Raw genomic sequence first — 24,014 nt, forward strand, 5'->3', positions numbered from 1 at the left:
TTGCAAACTTGACCAAACTTTTATGTAAATACAAACAAATGTTGTTTATATTATAACATTGGGAGGCTCCATATTTCTATCCTACAAAAATTTCCTCCAACAGCATGTAATATGAAACAGGTTTGGTTCAATTTCTAATATACCCAGTTATTCAAATCTCATTATTCTTTGCCCTACCTTAATAGCATGCGGATATGCCTCCCGGCCATTATACAGTCCAACTAGACGGGAATGTTAATTACCTGTGGTCTTTTTACATCCTGGGTTAAGGTCAGAAAGCCAGATTCTGGAGCAAATATGAAAACTGCAAATTAAACACTATGCATACAAAGTTCCAAGGAAGAAATTATGCACTGCTTGGGAGTGAAGCTTCTGGTGCGCCAAATCTGAAAACTGCAAATTAAACACTATGCATACGAAGTTCCAAGGGAGAAATTATGCACTGCCTGGGAGTGAAGCTTCGTGCGCCACGTGTCTTCAACAGAGGTGGGATATATTGGTGCTGTGCTCAGCTGTTTGATGTTGGAAAGGTATCCTTCCTCTAATTCACCTGGACCATTTGAACTGCCAACACACAAATGTCTGATTTCCTCAAGCTCAGTAACAACTTGCTCCATGTGTGGTCTGTCATCTCTTTCTGACGCCAGGCATCTGGACGCTAATTCGGAAACGGCACATACCATGGCCTTCGCCTCATGGTTCTTTTCGATATTGAGCTGCGGATCCACAAGCTCATGCAAAGCCCCTTCTTGAATCTTAGCTATTGCCATTGTAGCAAGGTTGATTTCCCTGGTCTTCCGATTGGTGTCCACTGCTAATCTGGCAGAAATGATCTCCACCAAAACGACCTCGAAGCTGCACATATCGGATTTCTCTGTCAGTTGATAGCACTGATAATACACTGGATCAAGGTAGCCTGGTGTGCCCTGTGGAGAAGTGGTGACATGTGAGGCATCTACAGGCACAAGTCTGCAAAGCCCAAAATCAACCACTTTTGCAATAAAATTTTCTCCCAAGAGAATGTTTGAGGATTTCATCATTACAGAACCCACCCTTCAAATATTGGCATTTGCTTGTTGGAATATAAAGACATTCATGGAGTCGCAAGAGCAGAGCCAAAAGCCTCATGTCGCAATCTTCCCTGGGTTTGGGTCGGGCCATCACATCCCACTGCTTGAGCTTGCAAAGCGGCTGACTGTGTACCATGGCTTTTCTGTCACCTTCTTCACCGCCGAATGGATGGACGACTCTCCTCACCACACCTTGCCATCTTCGTCAAGGGACATGATCCGCTTCATAGAGCTCCCTGATGTTCAGATCGAAGGGGATCGAGGCGCCTCAGATTGCTGTCCTCTCTCATCCATCCACAGATGCTTGGCCTCTCTTCGCTGACGCTTGGTTTCTAAAAATGCCGCTTGGTTTCTAAAAAGGCTGATGATCTAATGGCTGGAGTTTATTCCATCGTCTAACAATCGATCTAAGGGCCCATAACGAGACACCGCGGCACGGAGGGGAGTTCCTCTCAAAGGGAACGCCTTACGGTGTAAAAAACAAAAACCAAAATAAATTACATGTATGTCATGGGTTATTACGAATAGAGATGACACTAAGGTGAGAGGTGAGTCTAAGGTGAGAGTAGAGTTTGAGGTAAGTAAACCAGAGGTAAGGGCAAGTTTTCGGTCTTTGGGGGGTAGAAGGCTAGTCTGTGATTTGTAGGAAGTTGAGTCTACAGTTTGTTGTCTGCATAGAGTTTCCAAAAATTTTTCTTACTTGCAAGAATAATGAAAGGGTCAATTGTTCAATTCTCCTCATGCATAGGGTGGATAATAAATGCGTAGTGGTTTAATTCTCACTTTGCTAATGTATGGACATTCCACACAAGATGATGAGACTATGTTTTTCAAGCTATTATGGGGCAATTCAGTAGCAGGTTGAGGAAGATTCACAATTGTGTTTATTGATGTTGTCATTTCAAATCTCCAAGTCGGGTCCATTGTTAAGACATGAGGGAAATAGAATAAGGGGAGGAACAAATATGTATATGGAGCAATGAGAGAGACATGGACATGAACGCCGAGCGCCGATAAGAAGCCTATGATATGGTGAAATTTCAGAATTCCATCTTAATACAAACATGAGAGTTATCAATTAATAGATCCTAAGAGATTTGTTAAAGAGGTTATAAGGTATATATGATATAATGACATATAATGAAATAGAAAATTTATGTAGGTTATAGTAAATCTATAAATGATGGAGGCATAACATTATAAGTATAAATAAAGTGTGAAATACTAAATAATTTAGACATGGATATAAATGATTATAGATTAATTTTTCCATTAAAGTTGTATAGCAATACAACAAAGTATGTTAATATAAGCATATATTATATAATTTACATAGATTATGACTTATAGGGAGTGTTGTTATATAATAATACCTAAAATAAAGTAATAATCTATAATATGTGAGGTGTAATGTATAGAAATATGTGTAGAGAGATAAAATAGAGTACAAAGGGTAGGCAAGAGATAGGAAGGAGAAAGGAAAAAGAGGAAAAAATGGGAAAAAATAGGGAAGGGGGGTAAGGTGAGGTAAAAGGTGGGGGGTTAGAAAGGTAGAGGTAAGTAGAGACACGTAAGAGAATGTTAAGATCATAAAGAGGAAGATGCGGGGGGCGGGGAGGGGGGTAAGGAATAAAGAAAGGAAGGGAAGGGAGGTCCAAGAAGAAGGTCAAGAGGTTAGAGGAGTCGAGTGTCCTTAATTATTGTTCCCCATAGTTTTCATTAATGTCAAAACCATTGTATCTATTTAAGTTCTTGGGGTGTCTTTGTATCTCCAAAGCCTCCCTTATTCATTGTTTGTAGTATTGATCTTCTTTGGCCAAAATTTTTGTTTTCTCTAAACAAACATGGTGCTTGGTGCTCATGGCATGTTCAACAAGTGTTGAGTTTCTAATCCTTTCATGTTTTATGTCAAAATTGTGTTCTTTGATCCTGACTTGTATGGATCTTCTTGTTTCCCCAATGAAACATTTTCCATAGGAAAAATCTACCTTGTAGAGTCCTTTTTGTTTAGATTGGTCAATCTCATCTTTCACTGATTTCATCATTTGCATGATTGTAGTGACATATATGAAGGATGTTTAGATTTTTTTGCATTTTAGGACTATGGCAAATGTAATCTGTGGTCCCTTTGAGGTATGGTAGGTGGTTTTTTTTTTTTTTTGTCTTCGATGTTAGTGGAATGAGGTTTGTTATTTGACTTTTCCAGAGAATTTCTTAGTGCATTCTTGTTATTTTCTTTACTGTAGTCAAGATTACTTAAGTGGTCTTTTTCTTTATCATAATGATCCTCCCTTAATATTATTAATGCTCTAGTGGCTAGGGTTCTAATGACACCATTTTTTGTGAGGGATGGTGATGGGAGCCAACTTGAAGATAATTTTTTGTATACATTTTATTTATGTAGACTTTATGGTCAAGATGTCCATCTAGTTTTCTAATGATAAGAACATTTAAGAAAGGAATGCATCCATTTTCCTCAGATTCCATGGTGAATTAGATGTCCTCTAATATTTTTTTAAGGTGTAGTAAGACTTTTCCAAGTTCTTCTTTCCCATGTGACCAAATGACATTTGTGTCATCTACAAATATTTTCAATATTCTTGGTTTTAGGTGGTAGGTGGTAAGGCTCTACTTTCAAATATTTCCATGTACAGGTTAGCCATGACTGGGGAAAGAGGGGATCCCATCTCCATCCTGCTGGTCTACTCGTAATATTCACCTCTAAAGCTAAAAAATGTGGACCTTAGGAATAGTTCAATAAACCTTACTATTACCAGGTTAGTTTCTTCTTTAACGATTTTCACAACCTCATTAAGCGGGATTTTGGTGTAGAGGGATACTATGTCAAAGCTAATGATGATATCCTCCTTGTTGACCTTCCCATGTTTAAATAGTTCCACCAAATATTTGGAGTCCTTGATGAAGGAGTTAGAATAGCTAACCAAGTGGCCTAGAGCTTTGGAAACAAATCTTGCAAATTCATAAGTTGGGGAGCCTATGGTGTTTACTATAGGTCTTAATGGGATGCCATCTTTGTGTATTTTAGGAACACCGTAAATCCTTGGGATAAGTACTTAGTTAGGGGTCAACTGTTTCTTAGTTTTGTCATCAATATTATATGATTGTATGGCTCTTTTAACTTCTCTAACCACTTTTTATATTGGATTATAGGTGAATTCTTGTAGCTGCTAGTCCCAGTCAGATGCTTGATCATTTCACTGTGATAATCATATTGGTTCATGATTATGGTAGCACCACCCTTTTTCGGAAAATGACAATGTTTGGATTGTTTCTAAGGTTTCTAAGGGCCAATTCTCTTCTTTGTTGACAAAGCTAGGGGTCGATTTGGCTCTTCTCAAGTTGAAAATGCAGTGTTTTCTTACATTGACCTTATCTTCTTCCCTAAGTGTTTGGATGCTGCCTTCAATGCTACAGAAGATGATTTTAATCAATATTGATGTCAAATCTAAGACAAAGTTTAGACCTTTCATTAATATGTTTTTCTCAGTGGTATTAAGTGAATGGTTTGAAAGGTTAACTATCTTTTTGTCATCATTGTTTCCATCTCAACTTGGTTAGATATTAGTGAGAAGTTTTTTTTTTAGTTTATTGGATTACCTATCACGGGCTTTATTTTCTTGATTTGCAGCCTTTATAGCAATGCTAACATACACTATTTTCCATATCTTAGGATCGATTGTTACAACTAAATCCATGTGGAGATTGAATGCTTTCTTGGAAAGTAGGTTGAGGGTCGTCTTGGTTCTTTTTATCTCAGCATGCAAAAGGGTGAGTTCAAACTGGTTGAATGCAGTTGCGTTAGAAGTGCAACATAATATGTGCTAAACCATAATGAATTTTGGTATGATACACTTATTTCTACATGTCTTTAGGAAATCCAAATTTGTAGCTCTTGTTTTTATATTAGTCCTCAAATTCTCCAAAAAACACACTTTTTCACATATGCTCCTCCCATACTAGGCCATGATAACATTTTTCAAGCTACCGTGGTGTAATTCGATAACAGGTGGAGGAAGATTCACAATTGTGTTTATTCAATGTTTAGGATCACCAAGCCAGGTCCATTGTCAATACATGATGGAAATAAAATAAGAGAGGAATGGATACATATATGGAGCAACGAGAGAGACATGGACATGAAACCCTACCCCCAACCAGATGCCTATAATATGGTAAAAATTTCAAATGTAGTGTTAATACAAATGGTGAGAGTTATAAATTAATGGATCCTAAGAGATTGATTAAAGAGGTTATAAGGTATATATAATATAGTGACATATAATGAAATGGAAAAATTTACATAACTTAGGATAAATCTATAAATGATGGAGGCCTAAAATTATAAGTATAAATAAATGGTGCGATATTAAATAATATAGATAAGAGTATAAATTATTATTATAGATTAATTTGTCCATTAAAGTTATATAACAATATAGAAAAGTATTTTAATATAAGCATATATTGTATAGTTTACATAGATAATAAGCTATAGGGAGTGTTCCTCTCCTTATGTTATTTCCCTCATGTCTCGACAATGGACCTAGCTTTGGGGTCCGAAATGTCGATATCAATAAACACAATTATGAACCTTCCTCCACCTGTTATCGAATAATGAGACTATATTTGGATGAAAGTTGCTTGAACGAAGGCTAAGTGATTATTAAAGGTTTTATTGGAATGTTGTGTGCACTAAGGCTATTATGTTGAAAGAGTTTTTTTGTCAATTGGAACCTACCATGAAGGGGCACATTGAGGTATTGTGTATTTAGGATTTTCCCTTCACATTCAAGGTTAAATTTCCATGACTATTACTAACATTTCACTGAGATGTGCACATAGTGGATAGTTGAGTATTAGTTTTATAGTGATTCATAGATTCTATCCTCTATGCACCTATTATGAGGCACATCTAAAGTTTTCCAAAGGTGTTTGGTCTACATTATTATGAATTTATTTAACAAGGACGTGAGTTGAGTTGTGAGGGCATGAATAGTGGTGATGGGGAACAATGGAGTTGACTACTTAGTTGAACTGAACGGGGATCAGTTGATCTTGGAAACACCTTGATTCAGGCTACATGAATTTCAATTGGGGTTAGAAAAGAGGATATTAGAGGGGTCATTTCCACTGGAAAAAAACATACTAGACATTTTGGGAGAGTTGGCTAGAGGTTTAGACACTGGTGGTAGTCCACATGGATTGTGGTAAAAGATAAGGGTGAATGATAGTGATGGTGAGCTTCTCAGTTGCCTTAATTATGCCTTTTTTTTCCAACCTATAGTTGTCGATCCTTGGGATTGGCCAAATCACAAGAAAAAAATTGATTGAATAATTTCTCCCCTTGTTTTTTATGAGGTAGTGCTCCTTTTTACTAGATAAAAATGAACTTCACATAAAATAAAGAAGAGAATCTCAAGAAGGGACCAGGCCTTAAAAATTCATGGAAATATAATACACATGAACATAAATAAAGAAGATAAATCTAAGATGGTACTAGGCGTATATAACTTAGAAAAATATGATACATATGGACAAAAATATTCATGACATGTGTGTTTCCATAGATCTTCTAGCAACATTGTAAGTAAAAGTATCAAGCATTTGGAGTAGATAAAGAAATCATGGCATGCAATTTTAGAGAACTTAAAAGATATTTCCATTAAACTCATAGGGATGAAAAGACATACACCCTTGCAATCTTAGACTTAAAACTCAAAGTCAAAGATCACACTAGAGATGCATTCTTAAATAGTTCTCCGGGAAACATTAAAAAATATATAAATGTTTTTATAAAGTTTGTGCTATTTGAAAAAAGTAAATGTATTCGTCCATTTAAGGATAGGGATTGGGATCTCGTAAACCATATAACAAAAGTGAAGACCTAGAAGAGAAAAGAAGCAACAATTAGAAATGAGCTCTAATTCTTGGAGGACTCCATAGAGAAAAGGCTAGATGATTTCTAAGTGAGGATAAGGATAAGAAAACCAAATCTTAGGCAATCTACCAATTGTGTTGGAAGAAGTCACTCTTTATGTTGAGTCTTCTCCTTTTAAGCATAGCGTGTGTGCTAGGAGTTGAATTGTCAGGACTGTCAAGTAGTTCCTGTGAGGTAGTTACCTTCCCTAGGATTTCTTTGAGCCACTTCTCAATGAAGTCTTGTAATGGAACCATTGTAACATCCTACTTTACACATACCTTGAATAACTCATCTTCAATGTCCTTCAAATCATAGCCAACTTCCTATACTACATCCAATCGATATTTATTCTTAGTGTCAAAATAAAATAACCATTTATCAAATTTCTCTTTGGGGAAATCAACAAGTTGATTGAATTTGTTTCCCCATGTGGGTTATAGTGCATGAACATGTCCTTGCACTTTCTCCCTATTTAAAAACATCACATCCATGATGAGATTTGGTTCCTCTAATTCCTTTTCCACCTCAATTAATTTAAAGAATTGTTGGGTGTGGAGCTTAATTATCTTCCTAACACGGAGATCTTGTTTCAACCGTGTTTGGATCCTAGCCCCCGAAGGGGGGAGGGCGTGTGGGGGGGTTCCCCCCCCCCCCAACTAGTGTCGCCAAGGGGGTCCAAGGGGGGTGGGAAAAATTCTTTGTAGCCCCTCCTGGTAGTAATTTAGGGGAAACACCCTCAAAGGAAAAATTTAGATAAAAATTGCCTTGTAAAATATGGTAATTCTGTAGTCAATCTGGGTCGTTCATTAGGTGAAAGATCCGACGATAGAAGTTATGTTAATTTAGGGTTTTTTTTCCCTAGAAGGAAAACCTCGATTTATATGAGGGAATTTTCTTATGGCTGTGTATTATTCGGTGTGAGAGAAAAGGAGAGGAGATTGTGTCAGAGCGAAGAGGAAGTTACAATGGATTTGATATAGGTTGTATCCCTTTAGTTTGTTGGATAATATAAAAGGAAGGACTGGTTGTTTCTTCATGGACATAACCCAAATTGGGTGAACCACACATATCTATTACTCTCTTGTTTTATACTTTCTATGTTTGTGTTTCTGCAATATTTTATGTGTTACATTGTTGCGTTATTTAGTTTCTAACAAGAATAAGTGAGATAACTCGTTCTGCTATCCCTCTTGTAAATATTACTATGAATTGGAATTCATGTAAATAATGTGGAAATGTAAAACATTGATTGGCTAGGGGAAGTGGACACAAATTCAAAGGAATAAGGAGGACAAGTTGCTTGTAAAACTAAGTCGTTGCATTTATTTCACCAACTATATCGTTGATGGATTTATGGCTCTATTGTTGCAAGCATTGAGTTTAGGGAATGGGCTCCTTGTGTGGAGGATGAGCCATGCAATATCATATCTCATGGAAGGCATGGACATGGTCCACATGCATGGACAAGTACGAGAAGCAAGCCTAACGGGAGACAAGGGGTATGGAAAAGGAAAAGACGCAAAAACAAATAATCAAAATAAGATGAGGGAGACTGCTTAGTGTGTCGAGCAAGAGAGAGCTTGCTAGAAATAAGAAATAGCATCAAACTTAGAACTTGAAGTTGAAGTGGAGGTAATTTTTTGAGAGAATTAACTTTTCTCTAGCTTTTGTTATATGTTTTAGATAACATTCCCTGCGTTTGTTGAGTTCTGTCTATGTTCCTGTGATTCCCTTGGCCAGGGAGAGTCCAGTGGAGTTGAACACTCAGTGTTATCCTTAGGTTTGATAAGCCACTGGGGTGTTATTTGGGGATGATAAACCACTTGACAGGTTGAGACACTCAGGTACTAATTGAAGGGACTGAGAAACCACTAAGTGCTAACTTTTGGGTTGATAAACAATTATGTGTTAGCTCAATCAATTTATAAACTACCTGGATAAATGGAATAATGACTCCTACAATTTTAGCTAAGAGAAGCCAGTTGATAAACCGTCTATATAGTGTGTTCAATCTCCTAGCAACTGAGTTGTAACTCATTGAGCCTTGGATGAACCCTTGTGCTTGATTTTATGTTGAATAGAGAGTCACTGTGGTGTTACTGTTAGGGGTAGTTGATAAACCACCTAAAAAATGGACTCTTATTCCTACCATTTGTTGACTTGTTATTAGTGAGAATACTCCTGAGAAATTACCTCCTCAAACTCTGAATCTGGCTTGAGGGTGGTCAGATGCAAGAAAGATTGTAGTGTAGTTGGTCTACAGTGGGGTGAAGAGTTGAATTCCCTTAGTTGTGAATCATTAAGATATAAATATAAGCGTATCTACTTGTATTTATGTTGCATTATGAATGTTGAAAGATGTTGTTATGGATTATAATGATGATTGTATCAGTATTTCTTATGGAGGAATGGTGTTATTCCTGGTTGCATTTAATGAGATGCATGTGTGATTGTTCTCAAGATTTGAGTGGGATTTGTAGATCCCTATAATTGTTGATACTCTCCTGAGTGCAAGGGTGATTATATGACATATATGGGTATTTTCTAAGTTTAGTTGACCACCGCTATGTGTGATTTGTATTATTTGTTATGTCATGAATACTATGGATATCTATTATTTATGGAATGGTGAAAGTCCAATGTTGATGTTGTGTGTGATGTGTGTGGCATGTTATATTAGTGGATTTGGTAGTGGATGTTGAATCCATTAAGTGATTAATGGAATGTTGTGTATCTAAATTCACACAATTGATTCCTAGTTGTGGTTAACCAAGTTCTATGCCTATTGGTAGGCATGCTGACAATTTAATTTCCTTGTTATGGCCATGTTAATGTCTGGAATTTTGGCATGGGAATGGGTGATTCACCTATTGTAAAAATGGTGTTTAGAATTTCTCATCACCGAGAATGGCTTCATTATCCATCGGAGTCCTTGAGACTTCTAAGCTTAGTTGTCACAGATCAAAAGGCTTGCGCTTGGGATGATTAAGCCCTTCTAGAATCACAACATAGTCAAAGGCTATGCATATGAAGAAATGTTTGTCTGGAGACGGTGTAACACCTCCTTTTACATAACTAAGGATGGTTAACCCAAGGCTTGTTGTGTGGTTAAGAGAACAATTTATTTTTATCACATCGATGATATTAAGGTCATCTTATTATATATTTCCAGGCTTGGTATTTCTTGAAGATAGTAATTGCAATGGATGAAGCAATATATGTAGAAGTTGTTGTTGCTTATGTGCATTCATCTCTTAAGTTAGTAGCAACCATACAAAGGTCCAAATATTGGTAAGTCACATATTTTAAATGACCTTTTGGGGTTCTGAATGTATCGAATTTAAGTGAAACTTCCTTTTTGAGAAAGTGTTCACAATACACATTATTCATAAAAATAATGTTATTGTTTGGTTAACATTTCATTTGTTATTTAAACCATTTGTTGCATGTCAAGGATCATCATTTGAGATTCTGAAATGTTTTTGTGGTTTTATCATAAATTTGAACCTTTATTACTTCAAAGAATCATCACAATAATCATGTTGTCTCCAAGTTGTTCTTTGTCAACACACTTGACAGCTACTATGGGAAAACATTTTAAGAAGAATGTCTAGATTTTGTTTTTGATAAATGTTTGTTTTCTAACACTAGGAATATGTTAATATTAGAAGGTAATAATATTCTGTTTTGTTGATTTGTTGTAGGTTTCTCCCTCTTCCTTACATATGAAGAATGCGGTCACTCATCTTGTTGGTCCACACCAAAAGTTTAAGAACCCCGTGAAGATGCATTTGCACTTACAAATGCCTTGGTTGCTAATCAAGTTCATCTCGAGGAAGTTGAACCAAGCTTGTGTTTATAACTTGGATGTGGGAGTGGATATGTGATAACATTGTTGGTATTTATACTTGGGGAAGGCACTTGGACCCATTATCTTGCTAATACATTAGCTTTGCAACAATTATGGTTACAAAGAAGACCTTGGAAGCTCATGGTGTGCATGCGGAAGTAAATTTTACTTATCTTACATTAGTTCTAGATAAAGGCCTAGCTAGAACATTAGAAGTCACGGTGGTTAATCCTCCTTATGTACCTACTTTTGAGGAGGAGTTTAGTGGTGATGGAATTGTTGCTGCATGGGTCGTGGAGAGCATGGTCGTACCATAATAGATAGCCTCTTATCCAACAAAAGTTTTTTCATGTCATATTAACTGCAAATAAACCTTATGAAATTTGTTGATCATGAAACAAAAAGGATTTTCATCTTGAATTATAGTCCAGAGGCCTACAAAGGTAGAAGGCCTTCATGTGCTTAAATTTTGGCATGATCATCTAGAGATGACTAGTGATATTGGAACAATCAAGCCCCATCTATATTCAAGAAGGAGACTTCTCGCCTAACATTTTGGAAGAACAATTTAAATATATGATTTCAATAGTGATGTCCTTTTGTTAAGAAAGATTGACTTGCATGGATTTCAACACTTTGGGTGTTTTTTGTAACTCAATTTATCTCTCTTGAGTGAAGTATATATTATATAACATCACAAGAGAGTCATATTTAATTTATGACTGTGTATTCTATTGTTCAAACATTAACATGTCAGTTTCCAATACCCATGATTAATCCAAAGACTGTCAAATTTGACCTATTATGTGAACACTGTATATTCAAAATCCATAACATGTTAACAGGTCTTGTCTAGAATGTTAGTTATGAAAACTACCATGATTTGCAAAGGGCCAAATGATAGATGTAACACCATATTCATGTCCACCTTTTGGATCATACTATTTATGGATTGATAATGTAACCTTTCCTTCAACATCATTGGCATTTTCCAACTTCAAATTTCCACCCTACGCTCCAAGTCCGAGTCATAGAAAAAATTATATTATTTTGGCCTTTGTTGATGACAAAAAACATCAAAATGGACCCACTAGAGATGTTGGAGCTTAAATTTGGCCAACTTCTCGACAATAACCCACATAAAACCTTTGCTAAGATCCTGGGAAGGAAATAAAATCCCAATGCTTCCTACCTTGAAATTGAGAAATCTCTGTAAGGAAAGAATGGTCTCCATTTAAAATTTCCATTGCAAAGCTCATCAACAGAGGGAAACAACCAACTGATAACTAACTTTTCCAATAACCAGTTTGTATCAAGTAACACTAAGGGAAAGACAAGGTCTTCTAGTCTCATTCGTCCAATAAAGTAGGTTTGGTAGTGATGCAAAAGCAATTTAGATAGAATATGATTCCAAGGAAGTTACTCATAAAGTGTTCTTGCGAAGACCATCAAAATTGACACACAAATTGCTTGGATTTGTAGGTCATCCTCCAACACCACATTTTCCTTCAAGGAAGGAAGAGGACCCAGTTAAGAGAAGTATAGAATATATTGGCTTGTTACGAAGACCTAAAGCCATAAGGAATGACTATAGTTTGAGAAAGAGCCTCGGAGAGTCAAAAGCTAAGGAAGTTGTAACTGAATATTTATTAGGATAAAAAATCAATCGTTCTAATACTTATGTTGCCACAGAGAAAAGAGGAGAAATAAGAAAACAACACAAAATATCATTGAACCGACCAACTTTTCCCATGAATTCGATGGTATTAACATCTTATGAAATGGATTCAAAAGAAGTGCATGGAAGCACAAAAGATGAAATTCTTCTTAAAAGATGTGTAAGAGAGCAGGGAAAATAGAAACAATTTTCCTTCCAAAGAGCCTAAATCAATTTGTGGTTATGTCCCATCATAAAAAAAATGACAAAATGTCAAAGGCATACAGAGATATACCATCCCTTATAGCTACCCCTCCAACAAAGACAGAAGTCTAGTAGACAAAAGAGTAGTTGCAAGACTGTAATGAAGTGAAATAAATAAAAGCACATATCTAATGGGTTCAACAGAAGCCACAGTTCAATATTTCGAAAACCAAGTTACAAATAACATTCATTACAAAGCATATTAGTAATTAATCAACACAGTGATAGTTACAAAATACTTATCTCCAATGAAAATAATGATTGAATAGGGACAATGACTCTCCTCCCAGCTTTAGGTAGACTGTAGACATACCTTTCTCATGCAGTTTCCACCCTCGAGCTAGACTCCAAGGCGTAAGGGGAATGCTATTGGGACCAAAAGCTACTGTAAATTGAACCCAAAATCTCAGAGGCACCACGAGACAAGTCGAGCTCCCTCCTCTTGGTTGAATGCACCCTATCCTGCGTCGCCTTCCCCTCAAAAAAATATCTGGTCCTATCCTCCCTCTCTCCCCATTGAATTCTGCACCTGCTCTTCTTTTTCAGCCTGGCCAAAATGTGTGAGAAAATCAATGCTTCCCATCTTTCCATTCTATTTCCAATTTTTTGTGTAGTTGGTTTGATTGATTTTTTTTTTTCTTATATGGCCTTATCAACCAATCACATAGTAAGATTGTTATCAATTACACATCACAATCAAATCAACATCTTCACGAGTTTACCTTTATTTTTAGGACATGAGCATTAGCCATAGTTACCATCCTGCAACTACAATTTTTAGCATTTAATATACAACCCTTGTTCATAGAATTTATGAAAATCAACCTCTTTGTTGAGACTATTCTTAAAGTCAACAACTTATAAGGATTCAACCTTTTTATTATGGCCAGTGGACATGTTACTTGCAGCCTTCTACCATGTTAGTATTCACATGTAATCTCAGGCTTGAAGGTTTGTCCGACTAATCTCAATAACATAACCAAAATCATTCTTAACATAATTTAAAAATGAGAAACCCCTTCCTTTTATTTTCACTTCAATCTCAACGTAACAGTAACATGTTGTGGCAAAACCACAACCCCCCCATTTTTTTTAATCTTTATAATGATAACGGGGACCCTCTATGTAAATTCTTGTCATATTCGCCCTTTAACATTTTCTTTTGGTTAATTATGTGACATTTTTGCAATTTTTGTTTTCTTCTAATTATGATTGCTTCATTGCATTCAATTTTTCACTAATTTTCCATTGGTTCTCGTTTCATCTTATTTGGACTCATGATTTGCAAATGACACCTATTCAAAGTTCTGTTAATTTTCACTGTGTGGGCTTATAAATTACAAAATGTATTTTAATAAATTTTGTATATTAATTAATTAATTAGTTTTAACAAATTATGATTAATTCATAAAATCTAAGTTAATTAGGCTAATTGTATTTTATTTAAAATAATTAATTTTTTGATTAATTATTATTTAATTTTTTGTTTAATTTCCTATTTTAATTCCAAATTAAAAAAAAAACAACATAATGGATCTAGGTTTTATGCAATATAATGGCTGTAATATATTATATTATTATTATTTAATGAACTTACTAAGTCTACAAAAGCATACATACCTCTACCCCTTTAGTTTTGAACCTGTCATCTCTTAGAAAAAACACATATTCTTAACCATTAAACCAACTCAAACTATATATATAATAATAAAAAATCCAATCGATATAAATCTCGGCCTCTCCTCACCCCTCTACTTCCTTTTCCAACTTTCCGACCCGCTCTACTCCTTCCTTATACCTCCCAAAAAGGCTCACCTCCTTATCCCTCCATTTCCCGGAACTCCAGTCTTCCAGTCTTCCCGGAACTCCGGTCTTCCCAGAACTCATATCTCCCAAGATTCTTCACCCATCCTCGTTATCACTACCATTAGTTATAACTCCTCTTAAATTCTTCAAATACCTCCCACTTCGAATTCCTCCATGGCCCATTTAAAAAGCCCAGCCAAAGCCACTTTGTTGAATATTTTTTTAATATATAAATTCATTGTTTTTTTAAATTTATAATTAAAATTTATTAACATGGTTCAAAATTAAGATTTTAATTAAAGATGTCTAAATTTTTGTATAAGCATGCATTTTCCAGCACATTGACAGTTTTGATACCTTGATTTTGGAAGCTAATATTTTAAGTTTTATTTAACCAAATTAGGTCCAAGATGGTGTGTTGGAAAGCTAGAAACTAGGTGACCAATCTTGCAACATGAAACCAATTGGATTTGAACATTTAATGAGCCTAAAATTTAGCTGAAAAATGGGTTTCGAAATTATCACTAAAATTATTTTGGGAATTCATTTTGGAACATTATCATTTGCTAAGAATTTCTGGATTTAATAACAATCAACATGAAGCTTGGATTCTTTTTATTTTATTTATTTAATTAAGATTTAGTTGGATAATTTGTTTTCCCAATTTTGACATTTTATTTTTTATGTGCAAAATCTAATCATTTTGTTTCAATTTTGATTGGTCATTGACACGAGATTTGTTGGAGAGATGAGGCAAAGAAGAAGATGAGGATTTGCAGCCTCAAAATAGATGGATCTTAACCACTCCCAACAACTCTCCTTTTTTTTAGTAGATTTTTGTAAATTATAAATATCAACCTTGAGAATAAGAACTAGGGCCTCTTCTCTGCATTTTGAATGCTCTGAAGCACTTTTGTCAGAGGTACTTTGGGGATTTTTCTCTTAGGAATTAAGTTTTGAATATTTGAAAGACTTTGGATAGAAATCACATTAGGAAAGTTAGGTTGGCGGATTTTTCTCTCAGGAATTAAGTTTTGAATATTTGAAACACTTTTGGTAGAAATCACATTAGGAAAGTTAGGTCGACGAGTTTCAAACCAACCAACCAGTGTGGTTCATCATCAGGACATGATGAAGAATCAGATCATAGCAGCAAGTTAAATCATCAGGACAAGATGAAGAATCAGATCATGGTAGCAAGTTAAATAGAATGACAATGACAAATCCATCTAATGACTATAAAAACACTACTAACTTGAGTAAAAAATAAGAATTTTTTTATTTAATCTTAATTTAAATAATTGAATTAAATCTATATAAATAAATATTGATATTATTATTTTTATTAATCTTAAACTAATTAAAATAAAAATAAAAAAAAATATAATATTTTAGTTATAATTTAAATAATTATATAAATTAAAATCCTATTTGACTCGGGGGATTATAACACACTTCATAGATGGAGGCCAGATATTAAAACAATGAGAAACATTATTATTATAAGAAAATTAATTAAATCTAACCTCCTCACTTAAAGCATAAATATAGAAAATTATGATTAATAAAATTACAATAAATACAATTATAAAATAAAGAATTAATTTAATTTTAATTTAATTAATTGAGTTAAATAAATAAATAAAAATATATATAATATATAATTATTTTACTAGGATTTTAATTTATATAGTTATATTCAATTAATTAAATTATATTTATCTATATATATAATAAATATGGGAAACATTATTCTTATAAGAAAAATAACCAAATAAAATTTCCTAAAAAATAAGATTAAAAAAATAAAGAAGGAAAAGGGAAACAAAGGGAAATCAATAACCCATGGGGAAAAATAAGAAGAAACTAGAATCAAGGAGATAAAAAGGAGAAAAACAAGGAAACCAACAAAACCACTAAACCAAGACAAGATTGAGAGAATTCCGAGGAAGCATAATGTTCCTTCAACCTTTAGACCCCTCAACACCATTAGAAGTTCCTTAAAATCTGTTAAAGACCCAGTGAACCCAATGGATATGAAAGGTGTTTATGTCATCTCATGTTCTTGTGGAACCTCATACATTGGCGAAACTAGTCGGTCTATAAATCAAAGGATTAAGGAATACACAACCGACATCAAGCATGGGAGGACCCGCTTTTCAGCTTTGGCTGAACATGCTGAGAAGATAAAGCATCATATATTGATTGAGGAAGCTAAGGTTATTGCAAAGATTTCTCATTTTCATCACTGTAAGTTTAGGGAAGCCATTGAAATTGAGAGGAGATCAAGTAATATGAACAGGGATGACAAATGTAAAATTAGTAGTTGTTGGATTGTTGTCCTTTGTTCTTTGTTCTTTATCCTTCTTGGTCTAGTGGTTTTGTTGGTTTCCTCTTTTTTCCCTTTTTATCTCCTTAATTATGGTTTCTTTTGATTTCTCCCCCTGGGTTATTGATTCCCCTTTGTTTCCCTTTTCCTTCTTTATTTTTTTCGTCTTAATTTTTTATATTCCTCCTTTGACTTAAGAGGTTTTATTTGGTTGATTTTCTTATAAGAATAATGTTTCCCTTATTTTAATTATTATCCCTAGCCTCAATTTATGGAGTGTGTTATAATCTTTATATATATATATATATATATATATATATATAGATAGATATATATATAAGTCAAGCGAATAGTTATTTTTCTAAGGTTTTAATTTATATATTTATATTTAATTAATTAAATTATAACTAAAATATTAAAAAAATCATCTTTAATTTTAATTAGTTTAGATTAATAAATAATATTAATATTTATTTAACTCAATTAATCATAATAATAATAATAATAATCATTATTTTATAATTTTATCAATCTTAATTTTCTATATTCCTCCTTTGACTTAGGAGGTTAGATTTAATTAATTTTCTTATAAAAATAATGTTTCTCATTAGTTTAATAATTATCCTAGCCTCCATCTATGCAATGTGTTATAATCGCACCACCCCCCAACACACATTCTTAGTGAAGGCAAATGCTATTTTTCTAGGATTTTAATTTATATACTTATACATATTTAATTATTTAAATTATAACTAAAAGATTAAAAAAATTTATCTTTAATTTTTAATTAGTTTAAGATTAATAAAAAATAATATCAATATTTATTTATATACATTTAACTTAATTATTTAAATTAAGATTAAATTAATTCTTCCCCTATTTTTTACCTAGTCAAAAGTAGTCGTTTTTTTATAGCCATTTCCTTATAGCCGTTAGATGGATTTATCTTTCTATTTAACCTACTGCCATGATTTGATTCTTCATCTTGTCTCGATGATGAACCACACTGGTTGGTTCGAAACGCGTCGACCTAACTTTCCTAATGTGGTTTCTACCGAAAGTGCTTCAAATATTCAAGATATTGATCACAGAAGCCTGAATTTGAATTAAGTTTTGTTAGTGAGGCAAGGCTTGCACTTTTGTAGTTCTTATTCTCGCTAGCGGAGTTGATTACTTTGGGAGAATTATCGGAGGTTGAATTGGGAAACAGAGCAAAGAGACCAGGTTTCATCACTTTGTATTTAAAATACTTTTATTTTGAATGAAAATTTTATCTTTTTGATTCCAGATCTGTGTGAAATGATTTTCAAATTGAGGATTGTTGTTTGATGTGAGGATGAATGTCTTTTGGATTAGCTATCTAGTTCATTAGTGTCATAGATTTGTTGTTAATTTTCTCTTTTTTCTTAAGTGCTTAAATCATATTTCTGAGTAACTATTTACCCAAAAATCTGCTATCGAAAATCAATTTAATTACTGTTGAAATCATGTGAACTTCCCCCTAGTTTTAATAGTTTATCTTTCATTAATAATATGCTTCCAAACATAGCATGCTTTATAATCATAATATAATCTATGAGAACTATTTCATTAGTCGCATCTTCATCATAAACGAGACATGTTAAATTCCCAATCCATTTAAATACCTTGCTCTCAGTTGGGTTAGATCTACATCTTCCTAATCGAGATAGGCTTAGGATTTATTTCCTTTTGCTTTCATTTTACAATTAATTTTCATTTAGATTGATCACTGCATTTCTATAATTCCCCTTACACCAGGGGCAAACTTTACTGTGTCTTGGCTGAGACCTCAAGTTAGCTTAAGGGTTGCTTTCTTGCAAGCTAGCATCAATAAGGTAATTTCGAGATCTTTCTCCTTATTTGGTAAGTAATAGAAATACCCAAAGTCATCAAGGAGAGAGAGGAGGTAACTGGACCCAATTGAACCATACATAACCACCAAATCAAACAGATAAGGGCTTAGTTGGGGCCCTGATTGGGTGGTAACCGTTACATGTTGATGAGGTCATTTTTGGCCATCAATTTTTTTTATAAAGTACTCTTCGAGTACCATTATTTCCTCCAGACATTCATTATAAGAGCTAGTCCTGTTGGTATCTTGGGGATATTGATCAACTTTGACATAACCTCCAAAGGTAATTCAGCCCTGGTTAGAGTTGGAGGGGTTTTAGAAATGACTGACAACACAACCAGCACCTAGGTACAACCAACACCCAGGCACTCTAAGTGGAGTATTGTGCAATCCATATTAAATTCAATGATCTTGTAGACGTCAACATCCTCCCCCCAAATCCAAATTCCATTTGGTTAATGGCATGAGTGGTAGTGTAGAAAAGGGCAAGTAGAATCCTATTAGAAAATAGGTTGGATTTTTACAGTTTGAGAGACACAAATGGCAGAAGGGAACCACATTTGCTCAAAATCCAGGTTATGAGTGCTTATATGCTTGTTATCTGATTATGCTCCCTACATGTTGGTCTTAATTTCAAGATGTTGCTTTACAGGTTGTACAATCTTATGCATATGGATTAAGGAACATAGTCATTGGGTGGCTCTATAGTAGCAATTTTCTAAGGCTCTGAACCATTTCACTATTTTGACAAATGTAAAAGGGCAGTCCTAAAGTAGTCTCATGTAGTTTATCATACTCCATGGATGCATAATCTGTAATTTTGTATGTATGTGGCTGCTCTCACTTTGGGAACAAAGCTTTATATATTATAAACACATTTTTCCATAAAATTTGAATTACACTATAAGGTTGTAACATATTTGTTGGAAGATCTAATCATTGTGTGCAATAAGGTAGTTGCTTCCTTACTCTAGAGCCACTAATTGAAGATCCAATGGGATGGTTTAATAGTAGGCCTTTTTTATTGTTTGTTGTTGGTCAATATTGATTTGTGACTTCCAACACTAGGCCTTTTGGTGGTTAAAAACTACTATCTTCTAAGTGAATGTCATTGGCAATATTTCATAATTTCTAATATATATAGTTATTGACAATTATATCATTTCAAACAACAATTACTACAGGGATATCAAAAAGATAGCTTGGCAAAATATTGACATCCACAGAAGGAATATTCATACAATATAGATAATAATAAAATTTCCATTAACCAACCAATCGTAGAAATTTCATATTTTTATCCTTCATTATTACTGCAGGTTGTCACAACACCAATTTGACCCTCATCATCTGTCACTAGAAAATAAGGCAAATTTAGCCATCCATTGTCTTCGAGATATGTATGGAATAAACTATATGTCTATAACATAACGTCAGTTTCCTTTATTTAAACAAAAACATACCAAATATGATCCAATAACACATTTTTCAAATTATACAACTACGTAGAATTGTCAAACCTAAATTTCGATGATTTTCTCCAAAGAAGACAACTGAAACGATACAATGTTGAATGAAGGAGAATCATGCCCAATCCATCTCATAAATTTTATAAGAAAGAGAACTACTTAATAATCATGACAATGAACTAACAATATTCAAAGAACATAAACTAACACCTAATCGAAAACTTGTCCTTCTCTACATATAACGAGAAGATGTGATATGCCCCATTGTATCTACTATACCTTGCATAATAAGGAGACAATTATTAATAGGGGTGAGTTTATTTCAGCTGAAGTTGTTCTCCAACTGGAAAATTAAAAAAAAAAGAGTAAGATTTTTTAATGTCTTTGTACTTGGTCTTTGCTTTAGTTAATTTTTTTGTAATGTCTTTGAAAGGAAAGTACCATGAGGGAATATAAGCTACTCAATAAAATGTTGGTATCCATCTCTTTGGAGAGGCTCCATTTTGTTTTCAAATAACCGAGATACTTTTGTGGAAATATTTAGGCATGTTTGACTAGGAAAGAACCCAAGCATTTGACAACAGAAGCTTCAAATTTCCCCATAGGAAAAGGAATTTTTTTTATCAAAGAGCACTACACTTATATTCAGTTGTATGTTTTTGATAGAAATCCCTACCCCCTTACTACTTTTGTGTGTGATCGTTTCTTGTTGATAGAGTTTTGCAGAAAGTATGCAAAATGGTCCAAGTGCTTTCAACATAAGAAGAAAACACAATATTTGTTCATGCCTTTCAAATTCATTAAGACCATTGTTAAGAGTATATAGCATTTAGCTATGATTGCATGAAGATTTGGTTCTCTTGACATGCAAGAAAATGTAGTTCCAAGTTTTGAACCAAAGGAATGATTCACAACCCAAATGATAGTGACCCTCCCAAAATATGAAGTACAAATAGAGGGACCTTGGTTAGTTTCAGTGCATAATCAAAGAATAAGATCCACAGGAAAAAGAGAAGAAAAAACCCATTTTGGAGCAATATCATAAATGAAAATAAAGAGGCAAATCTAGAGCCAATGGGTAAGGGGGGTTCATTACACATTCTGCTAGAAATGTCATGGCTTCAAATTAGAAAGGTACTTCTACTTTGTCAATAGGCGGAGGCAAGAAGAAATGAATGCGTATGGTGTTGGGGTTGATGTTGGGCATGTCATTCCCAAAACCACAAGAGAGAAATCCTAAAATCATGAAAAAGGGGAGCCATCCAAATACATTTCTAAGGAGTATACCAGGAATTCAAAAGATATGGAAAATGTTGATTCTTGCAAGAACAATTGCACCACTTAAGGAAAAAAAACTGCAAAGGTGGTCATGTAATGGGAACTTCCTTCCTTTGAAGATAATTCTTCACTCTGCATTATGCAACCAATAACAACTTGTAACACACCTATGTTTATTGCATAGATGAGGATTAGAATGTCCTAAAAGTCATGAATGATGTCTCCCAAACCTGTCATCCCTATGCCATTCTAGGGGTTTTCATCTATCTTGAACCTTAGGAAACCATCAAGCATAGTGTCATGTATGATTTGAGAGAGGTCTATGCCCCAAGCTTCACATGTTTTCTTTAGTGTTTGATTCATTTCTTCGTTCTCCTAGAGTTTTGCAACATTTTGGGTAAACTAGAACATTGTTCCCAGTGCAATCAATTCATTTTTCAACAGAGCCCATTAGGTATGGCTGTTGAACCTGAGAACTCTGATACAAATTGTAATACCTCCTTTTACATAATTAAGGATGGTTAACCTGAGACTCATTGTGTGGGTAAGAGAATGATTTAGTTTTATCACATCGATAATAGTAAGGTCATCTTATTATATATTTCCAGGCTTGGTATTTCTCAAATATAGTAATTGGAATGGATGAAGTAGTAGATATGGAAGTTGTTATTGCTTATGTTCATTCATCCCTTAGTTTTGTAGAAACCATACCAAGATCCAAAGCTTGGTAACTATGTATTTTAAATGATCTTTTAGGGTTCTAAATGTAACGACTTTAAGTGAAACTTCCTTTCTGTGATTTTCACAATACACATTATTCATAAAAAGAGTGTCATTATTTCGTCTCGACATTTCATTTGTTATTTAAACCATTTGTTGCATGTCAAGGATCATCATTTGAGATTCTGTAATGTTTTTGTGATTTTATTAGAAATTTGAACCTTTATTACTTTTGAGAATCATCATAATAATCATGTTGTCTCCAAGTTGTTTTTCATCAGCACACTTGATGGCTTCTATGGGAAAACATTTTGAGAGGAACGTTTGGATTTTGTTTTTGATAAAAGTATGTTTTCTAACACTAGGAATATGTTAATGTTAGAAGGTAATAATATTATGTTTTGATGATTCATTGTAGGCTTCTCCCTCTTCCTTACATATGAAGAATGCAAACATTCATATTGTTGGTCCACACCAGAATTTTATGAACCCTATGATGATTCATTTGCACTTGCAGATGCCCTACTTGCTGATCAGGTTCATCTTGAGGAAGTTCAACCAAGCTATTGTTTAGAAATTCAACGTGGGAGTGGATATGTGATAACATAATTGGTATTTATACTTGGGGAAGGCATTGAGATCCATTATCTTGCTACTAAAATTAGCTCTGTAGCTATTGAGGTTATAAAGAAGATCCCTAAAGCTCATGGTGTGCATTCAGAAGTAATTTTTACTGACCTTGCATCAGGTCTGGACAAGGGTCTAGCTGGAATAGTAGATTCCATGGTATTCAATCCTCCTTATTTACCTACTTCTGAGGAGGATTTTAGTGGTGAGGGAATTGCTACTACATGGGTTGTGGAGAGCATGGGCGTACCATCATAGACAGGACACTAGTAATTGTAAACAACCTCTTATCCAGCAAGGGTTTTGGCATGTCACATTAACTGCAAATAAACCTTCTGAAATTTGTTTGATCATGAAACAAAAAGGATTTACATCTTGAATTATGGTCGAGAGGTATAGAAAGGTATAAGGCCTTCATGTGCTTAAATTACCGCGTGATCTGTTGTCCTCTGAGATGATTCTAGGTTAATTAATCATGCCAGAGCATCTAAAAATGTTTTGTTTGTTTTAAAGTTTTTTGGATGATCATTATTATGAAAAGTTTGAAAACAGGTGCTTGAACTTTAAGACTTCCCAAATAGAATAAAAGGGTTGTTTATTTGTCTAAAATAGTTAATTGATTTTAATTGGGTGAATAACAAAGTCTTAAAGAGTTACAACTTACTAAATATTCAAACAGAATATTAAATCGGTTATAAGAAGGAATGAAGGTAAACAATGTTTTCCTGCTCAACAAAATGTATTTAATCTAATGCAGATTGATGTGACAATTTATAGATATAGAGGAATTTATAATAACAAATAGTTTTATAAACTATTCTCTAATTATTATTTATAACTTCACAGGGGATTTAAGATGGATTGATATTCGGTTCAATCTTACCCAAATCTCTCCATAAATACTTAAATACATGAAGAAAAACAGAATGAATGAACACATAAGAAAAACTCACAAGGAGACAAACTATTTGAGGCAAATTCAGAATCCTTTCATTAATTTGAAGCAAATCTCTAGCTTGATTACAATTTTGCTTTGAAAGCTCATCCACGGGTTCAACCCTTAATAACTCGAAGGAAGAGTTATTTATACAAAATGAAAAATCTTCTAGAGACATTTTTAACAAAATACG

The 24,014-nt window shown here is 34.1% G+C and overlaps 3 pseudogenes; 2 read left to right on the plus strand and 1 right to left on the minus strand.

Annotated features, from left to right (window-relative positions):
• Window positions 1-407: 407 nt before the first annotated feature.
• On the minus strand, window positions 408-1,037 carry LOC149199456 (LEAF RUST 10 DISEASE-RESISTANCE LOCUS RECEPTOR-LIKE PROTEIN KINASE-like 1.4 pseudogene; annotated as a pseudogene).
• Window positions 1,038-10,213: 9,176 nt separating this feature from the next.
• Window positions 10,214-11,441, plus strand: LOC149199457 (uncharacterized; annotated as a pseudogene).
• A 10,734-nt stretch (window positions 11,442-22,175) lies between these two features.
• On the plus strand, window positions 22,176-23,293 carry LOC149199458 (uncharacterized; annotated as a pseudogene).
• The last annotated feature ends 721 nt before the right edge of the window (window positions 23,294-24,014 follow it).

This window comes from Pinus tabuliformis, chromosome 2_1, assembly GCF_031772625.1.
Source record: "Pinus tabuliformis cultivar Carrire ecotype Pingquan chromosome 2_1, CPIR1, whole genome shotgun sequence".
In the NCBI taxonomy this organism is placed as follows: Eukaryota; Viridiplantae; Streptophyta; class Pinopsida; order Pinales; family Pinaceae; genus Pinus; species Pinus tabuliformis.